Genomic DNA, 8,460 nt, shown 5'->3' with positions numbered 1-8,460 from the left:
AATACATTTTAAACATATAATTAAAACAACCATTTAATTAGAACATCACAAGTTAAAAACGTTTTTATTCATCATAATTAAATTTTTAAATCGATCGTCTTGAGCCATTTTTTTTTTTTTTGGAAATGCCAAATTGAAATGTAATTATTATTTCTGAGTGAAATCAGAGACTTCCTGTTTACAACAGAAATTTTACATTTTCAAGGCATTTTTTTCACGCAGGATTGGGAATTCCCCGAAATCTAGTGAAGGTTGCGGGAATGAAAAGTTGTTTTACAGTTATAAAAAAAATTGGGATATCGGGTTGAATAGAAAAAAAAAAGGAATTAATTTAAAATGTTTTATATTAAATTTATATAAATTAAAAATAAATATATACATTAATAAATATTATAAATATCGACAAATACAAAATCTTCTTCCACAAAACATGTTGGTGAATACTGTCAGTTCTAGAAGAGGGGGCTACTTGCGCGATGAATTAATCTGAAAGAAAAAAAGAAAGAAAATTAATTTCATCGATATATTTATGGGTTAACATTATTTTATTTTATACTTTCATTTTATAAAAAAGAAAATAAATAAATTGATATTTACCATCTAGGATACTGCCCGCCAATATTCCGATGTATTCATCACCATTACATTATCCAACATAAATATCTGCAAACATAAAAAAAATAAAAATAAGTATAAACATATAAATGAATAAAACTCTGATGAATATATTATGTTTAGAAAGTTTATATTAATTGCTTTCACTTGAATATTGTACTCATGGACTAGTTCACTTTGTAGTTTTTATCGAATATGTTCTAGGACATGAAATACCAAGTTTTAAGTTAAAAAAGTTTAAAAAAAAAAATTGTTAAAAAATGTTGAAAAAGTAAAAGGGAATTGTTAAATTTTATCATTTTAATAAAAACTCAACGTCCGTGAAACAGTGTTTTTTTCCATATCATTTTTCTTTCCTGTATCGTTTGATTAGTTGAATTAACGAAGGTAAACTCAACTAATAAAAAAAAAAAAAAAGCGAACGTTTACCTGCGAAATTGAAACTTAGGGAATTTGAAGTTTATTGATTTCACGATATAAGAAATGCGAATCAGAAGGACGAATGTGACTTCCTTATTGCTGAACATTTTTTCATCTCGACACCAATTAAACAGATAGGACTAATCTATCACTGGAAATATCTGAAATGTCTCATTAGTCTAAACGAGGCGTTGAGATATGAGTTAATTTATATAAGGTCGAAGATTTTAAAAAATTTCCAATTCATATATTTTCGTTCATATTTTGTCCACATTTTTGTAAAAATAAAAAAAAAATAGCATCCTTAAAATTTCACTTTAAGGATTTCTCGAGATGCAAATAATTTATATCAACTTTTTTACTGCCAAAAATATAACAGTTTAACAAAATTCGTCATTTAAGCGTCCATCCAACGTAACTATTTAATGGTACGTTGATTTACTGAATTTAATGAAAATTGTAAGAGCTGTTTTAGAGAAAACAGTTATAAAACGTAAAATCAATACTATAAAGTAGTACTTCTAGCTAGCCTTAACTGTTTATTCCATATATAGATAAATTATAGTAAAAATAAAAAACAAATACAATAAAAATGCTAACACATTACAAATGGGGTTATTGAATTTAATGCAATACAACAGATATTACAATCTTTAAAAAATCTAATAATATCTTATGAGCTCCATTTATTAATTCTAATTTATTTATTTCTATTTTTATTCGCAAAAATAGCAACCCGGTTTCACCTGGAACCGGTTCCGGGGGTTTCGACCTGTTCCAGAGCTCTCATTGACATTGAGGCTGCCTCAATGACGTCAATGAGTAGTTTATTTTTCTTCTACAACAATAATTGCTCTAATTTCTCAAGGATTCGCGCACTCTCCTGAGTTTTGTGCTTTGAGTATAGATTATTTAGAAATATCAACCTCCCTATGAAATAAAGGGAATACTCCAGATTTTGTGAACAAGATTAAATACCAAGATTAGGGGTTAAAGGCCTTGACCGTGAAAGTTATGTTACTATTTATTTCGTAAAGAATAGTGACAAAATTAAAAAAAAAAGTTTTTCCGAGAACTAGGATAATTCCTCGTTGCCATTTGAAGTTGGAGAACACGATTAACATTCATTTAAGGATAATTGCGGCATATTTTTGTCAAACATATCTAGTAAGGTGGCAAAAAATTAACGAAAAAAAACATGGGAAGTTTTATTAATTCTACTCAGTTCATATTTTTGTAATAGTATGGAACTACTTTTTCTTTACACTCAGAAAATCGGACTTCCACACCTGAATTCTCAACAGGCAATTTGACTAATAACTTTTAATATTTCCGATATTATCTAAAACACAAATTCAAAGAATGACCCTGGAAAGATTCATTAGATTTTAATGAATCAATTTTTTTCAACATTTTCAATTTTTTTTTTTTAGTTAATTACTTTTTGAAAAAAATTGCCAATTAATATTGTAGTGGCATTGATGTTGACTATAAGGAATAGTATTATCTTTTTCTTGGCCATGAATCGATAAGTATGTTTATACCTCATTGCTATCAACAAACCTTGACTTAAACATGCATAGCATTAGGTACAGCTTGGTGCACTTTGCACAGGGAAATTCAGTTTAAATAATTGAAAATTTAGTACGATACATATATTTTCCCATTTGGTATGTATTTATCGATTAGTTATCGGCCTCCTTGATTTAATAAATCAAGGTAATCTGGGTCTTAAATGGGTTATACTTTCTGCTGGTGTGGATGGGCTGGAAGCCCGTTTCCCGGTGTTTCAGGCAGGGTATATGGCTTCCTGTTCCTTAAACCAATAATTAGCGCCCAGGATCTGTCAAGTCCAATGTCTTCTATTTCGACATTACTCTGCAAGGTTGGCAGCCTTGAAAAGTACGCGAGTTTCCTTACTAAACACGGTAAATATATTTCTAATATAATTGATACTTAGATACGTGACTTGAATCGTCTATAGTTGTCATTTATATTCCAGTATTTGCGAGTATCATAAATATATTATCGAACGATTTTTTTTGAGTCGAAGAGTTAAATTTTACAAAAATTTATTTTTATATATGTTTTAAACAGCATAATATTTACAAAAATCACCATAAGAGTAAAAAATAGCATGGACTCATTAAATAATTCATTCATCCTCCTATAAATGCCATAGCCATTACAATCGTGACCGATAACTTACGTAGCAGATTGAAGAGGAACTGGATGATGGATGTTATCATCTAAAAATTAAATTTTGTGTTGTATCTGAGGGAAGTGCAACTGCAGTACTTTTCCTATTGCCTGTCATGACAGTTTCAAAAGTTCAATATCTCATTCATAAACAAAACAAAATTATCTAGATGTAACTATGGGATCTGATAAGAAACACAAGCCATCCTTTATATAACTTATTTGTTATTCTTATTTAAAAAAAAAATTATTTTAAAAAGTTATTTATACTAAAAAACAACGATAAATTGCTTAACTCGCAGCCCGTTTAATGAATAGAACCCATTATTTTCCCAAAGAGATAAAGGACTATCACGGTAAACTACGACCTTATTACCGGGCAATGTTTGAACTGATAGCCTATCTCGAAGAGAACTTCCAACTAGATTAAAACTTGTTTAGAAAATTTGAATAACAACGACGGATAAAATGGGCTCCATGCACTCGGAACCAATTGCTACTAAACAGGACATAAACACTTAACATGTCTAAAGTGGGCTGGTTAGTCTAAGCAAGGTTGAGTCAAAGACTAATCTTAGGTTACGAGCTATTTTCGTATTAGGATCTTTAGCTGATCCTTTTGTAATCTTAATAGCTTGCCAAATATTTGGCGCCCAATAATTAGAATCTTTAGAGTTAATATTCACAATAATTTAATTAATAATTGAATTACCCCGTTATAGATTTGTATATATTTTATTTACTTTGTTGAAGTTAAAGCAGTACCTATATTTGAGACAATTAAAAAAAAAAACCATGAGCTGAATTGTTTAAAAAATATTTTACATTATAAACATAAATATTCAAATAAAACACCACTATATTTTCCCATGTTATGTTTAAATGGTTGACCATATATTAACTCAAACAAGAAATGCCCAGTATAACAATTAAAAAATACTACTACTTATGTATTAAGAATCGAGGTTTTGATCCACATTGCAGGTCTTCGTCAGGGCTAAAATATAAATATAGAAAGTAGGTGAAGCAATTGAAGGAGTGATATTTATAAAAACTGACTAAGTTAGAGGTATACAAATACATATCGTTACTTTCCTTCAGTAGTGGAATTGAATCAGTAACATTACTTTCTTTGCTGAGGTAGTACAACAAACTTTCCTAAAGCAATTGGTGTGCTATGGAGCAGGGTATATGCAAAACTGATATAAAACTAAAAAGAAAGTTAAATATTTTTGTCAATCATATAGCCGGAAATATATGTCAGTTTTTTGTATTTATGACACTTGCATACTCCTTTCTTATCTTTAGCTATTATATTTTCCTTCCAACCCTGATGAAACCTAGAATCGATGGGATGGGAATATATAGATATTCTTTAATTTTTTTTGGGGGGGGGACTGCAATCAGGATCATCCACTTCCTCTTTTATATATTTTATTACTGTTCAAAATTATGATATAATATTATAAAAGTACCTATATTTAAGGAAAAATTAAAAGTAAATAAAATAGATATGGAAAGAATCTGTTGATATAAATAGCTTTTAAAAATTCTGATTTCGACTAATCTACTTTTTTTATAATAAGAGATATATAAAATCAATAAAGAGGCATTCAGAAAGTTTTTTAGATGGAGCGCCAAAGTGCTTTAATTTAATAAGTAGTCCACCAGTCAATTTAAAGTGAAAGCTTCCGTTATGATAATGTGAAGTTAGTAATCATTGAGAATAATGTAGACTATTTGAAGTGCTTCTTCCAAAAAATATTCTTTCCAAAAGACTCTTACTATGAATCAGTTTTTTGTTCTCAAAGAAGGCATTAATGTCCAAAACTGAAAAAAAATTTTAAGTTTAAAGTTCGAAGATATGTTAAAATCTTTTTAGAGGGAACACTTCATCATAATATCTAAGCATGCAGAAATTTGTTTCAAAGAAAATGAAAAATTAAATGTAAACAGCACTACTTTGAAGAATGGTGTGTTTTTTAAACACATTTTTTCACTTTGATCTAATGCACTTGAAACTAATTTCTACAGCACTCGACAACACAGACATAAACACAAACACGTGTACTCACCGACAGTTGTGAAGCAGTCTTGACTCTCGCTCGCACGCACTCCACCGAAGACATGGAAGGCTTCACACCCTGATCTGCTTGACCGGGTGAGAAAGCTTGACTCCTCCCGTGGACTTCTTGTTGTTGTTGGAGTCCGGCCTGAATATCCTGTCGATGACCTGCCTGATGGTGGAGTGCCTCCTCTCGAATGGGTTTGGGTACATGATTGTGATGTTACTAGCACAGAATGGACTCGAGGTCTATGCCGGTCGCCGTGCCCACTCGGGACTATATAGTGAGCGTCCAGGTGACGTCAAACGCCGCGCCCCCACCACGCGTATTCTCTGTCTTGTTTATTTACATTTTTTTTTTTTTTTTCTGAGTTCGAATTCGATAATTGTAGATCAGACGTATGAAATTGTTTTAAGTGGGATTGTTGACTCTCTTAAGACCTCTTCGGAGTTTATCCAGATCATCTCGACTTAGTATTATCTTCGTCTGTGTTTACATTGCATTCACCGCTAAGCTGCGGAGATCACTGTGTTGAGCATTTTGATAATATGAACTAATTTATTTTTCAAAGAAAATTAAAATTATTATATTACGAAGATTACGTTTTACAAAGGCTAGTAATCGTTTTAAAGGATATCGAATTAGATTTTTTAAAATTATTTTGGGAAGCAAACAAAAGATTATCATACGTAATTATTAGTGCAATAAAATTGCAAATTAACTTAGAAGTAATTATCAACTAATTTATTTCAATGAATTCTAATAAAAAACTGTTTATAAAAGACGATGGCAAAAAGTTTAGATCTTCCTGGGGATGAGTAAGCCTAATTATGACGAATATTTAAAAATTAAATAAAAAAAAGATGACGTGTTGATAGTAGACCGTAGATTTACATGTAGAGAAGATGCCGGGGGGGGGGGTGCAGTCAGAAAAAAAATATATATATTTATTCCTGCCAACGTCTCGACCTGAATTTCAGGTCTACATCAGGGAGTAAACTTATATTTTAAGGTTTATACCCTAAAAATCTTAAAGTTTTTGCAGTGTTGAATGCCATAGTGCCATTTTATTAAAATGAAACCCTTTTACAATAAACGTATTTCAAATTTTTATTCTTTGAAATAAGTAAGCTTCAAGAAGTAAAAAAGTATACCCATTAAAAGCATAAAATTTTGTTTTTGTAAATTCCTATAAAAATTATGCCCCCCCCCCCATACTATTATATTTTTTAAACAGCTAACGCGCATATTTTAATAATAAATAATCCTTAAAAGAGTAGATATTGAACTATTTCAAGAGCGCAAAATCGGGTTCAGAAAAAACTATCATTTAATATCTTGAAGACTAAGTACTGCATGAATAAAATAAATGAATATTTTGTTGAAGTAGAGTAAATTCGCTAATATTTGAGCCCTTACAGAACTCTTTATGTTCACTATTATTAAAGATATTTAGGAGTTATTGTTAATAAACCTAAAATCATTCGACAGCTGTACAGAAAAACCACATTAGGCTTACGATCGCTCAGCGATTGGTAAAATTTTTACCATTGTAATTTTTACACAAGAATCTGTTAACAGAAATAAATTTACACTTAATTCTAGGAACTGTCAAATATTAAAATATTTTTACAGGACTGAATAATAATAACACAATCTATTGACTAGATAACGAAAATATGAGCTAAACCTAGGCAAACTGCATTTTTATTTTTTAATATAATTTGCTCTAAAACTTCTAATTATAATATATTACAATTATTTGTGACTAAAATTAAAGTCACTGTTCATAAATTGAGTGTTCGCGCTTAGTAGGAAACCTCATAAAGAAGAATGTATTATTTTTATATAATAGTATTAATTTGATATCCAAAAGAAATGTTAGATGTAGAAATTAAAGTCACTAGCTCAGAAGAAAAACAAAATCAGAAAATGCATTCCTTTGCATTAGAGAAGTATTTATTTCTATATTTCTAAGAATCAATTTCTCACTTAAATAAGGGTATGATATTTTTGAAATTTATTGTCTTTTAGTATTTTTACTATGTTTGTTCTTGTAAACAAAGATTTCAAATTGAAAAAAATAGTCACAGTGGCTAGGAGGATTCTTCTTTTTCTGTTGGTTTTTTTTTAGCAAAACCTGAATAATGATTTAATGATCCAATGCAGATCAATTGAACATGTACTACAGGAGATCAAAGAACTAATAATATTACGTAAGACATTTGAATATTTTGTGTTGTATTATTCAGATTACCTCATTTACTATCACATAATTCCATAAGCACAGAGCAAGGGAATATTGTTAATCATCATCAGGAAAAACCCACTTGTGGAAATGTTTCTGTGGTTAACAATATGCACAACTTTAAACAGTAAACACTTTAAATTAGTCACATTAAATTACATAACATTTTTTACACTACTTTTTACCCGACTAAGGGATAGCCACAAGGAGAGAAATGGGTTTAAGTTATTTCTAGGTATGTAACGATTTTTTGAGCGAACGGTTCAACGACGGGTTTTCATGTTTCGTGGCTCAAATTACTCAGTAAGATCTCGTGAATGTTTTGAACCAATTCGAGTACAAAATACTGAAAAATATTTTGAGAGATTTTTTAAATAAAGAAATTTTGAAAATAAAAAATAAGAGATTTTTTTTATGTTTCATAGCAAAACAGATTGTATGCGTAAAGAACATGATCATTATAATAAAATACTTCTTCTTTTTTTTTTTAATATCTTTATTGAAATTTACAACTGCATATTACATAATGCATTTAGTAAATATGATCTTTGGTAAAATGGAGTGTTACAGGCGTGTAGAGCAACTACCCATTGGTAGCACTCTTATGACATTTTACATTACTTGGTCTCGTGACCATCTTGTTTTCAGGCGCCTCGGAGGATTGTCAGGAATGCAAGGTTAGAAAGTAGGGTGTTTGAGTGGTTAGGGAGTTTATAATGGAAGGAGTGATATCTGGATCGGGCCATATCGGTTACATAGGGAACATTAAGGTCTTTATGTATGATTTTATTTGTGACAAAGTAAGGAGCATTGAGGATTTTATGAAGGATTGAATACGAGAGGAATTCGAAGGTTTAGTGGAGCCCCAAAGCTCAACTCCATATGTCCAGATTGGCCTTATTACAGTCATGT

The 8,460-nt window shown here is 30.2% G+C and overlaps 1 long non-coding RNA gene across 1 annotated transcript; it reads right to left on the bottom strand.

Annotated features, from left to right (window-relative positions):
- Positions 1–326: 326 nt before the first annotated feature.
- LOC106681253 (uncharacterized) lies at positions 327–5,565 on the bottom strand. Its single transcript, XR_001343216.3, has 3 exons — positions 5,310–5,565; positions 598–663; positions 327–486 (listed from the first exon to the last, which is right to left on the bottom strand). It is a non-coding gene; the product is annotated as an uncharacterized lncRNA (long non-coding RNA).
- Between the last annotated feature and the right edge of the window lie 2,895 nt (positions 5,566–8,460).

Source organism: Halyomorpha halys, unplaced genomic scaffold (assembly GCF_000696795.3).
Source record: "Halyomorpha halys isolate HHAL.00 unplaced genomic scaffold, Hhal_1.1 Scaffold321.1, whole genome shotgun sequence".
In the NCBI taxonomy this organism is placed as follows: Eukaryota; Metazoa; Arthropoda; class Insecta; order Hemiptera; family Pentatomidae; genus Halyomorpha; species Halyomorpha halys.
The sequence above is the reverse complement of the archived record's forward strand: the minus strand, read 5'-3'. Positions and strand labels throughout refer to the sequence as shown.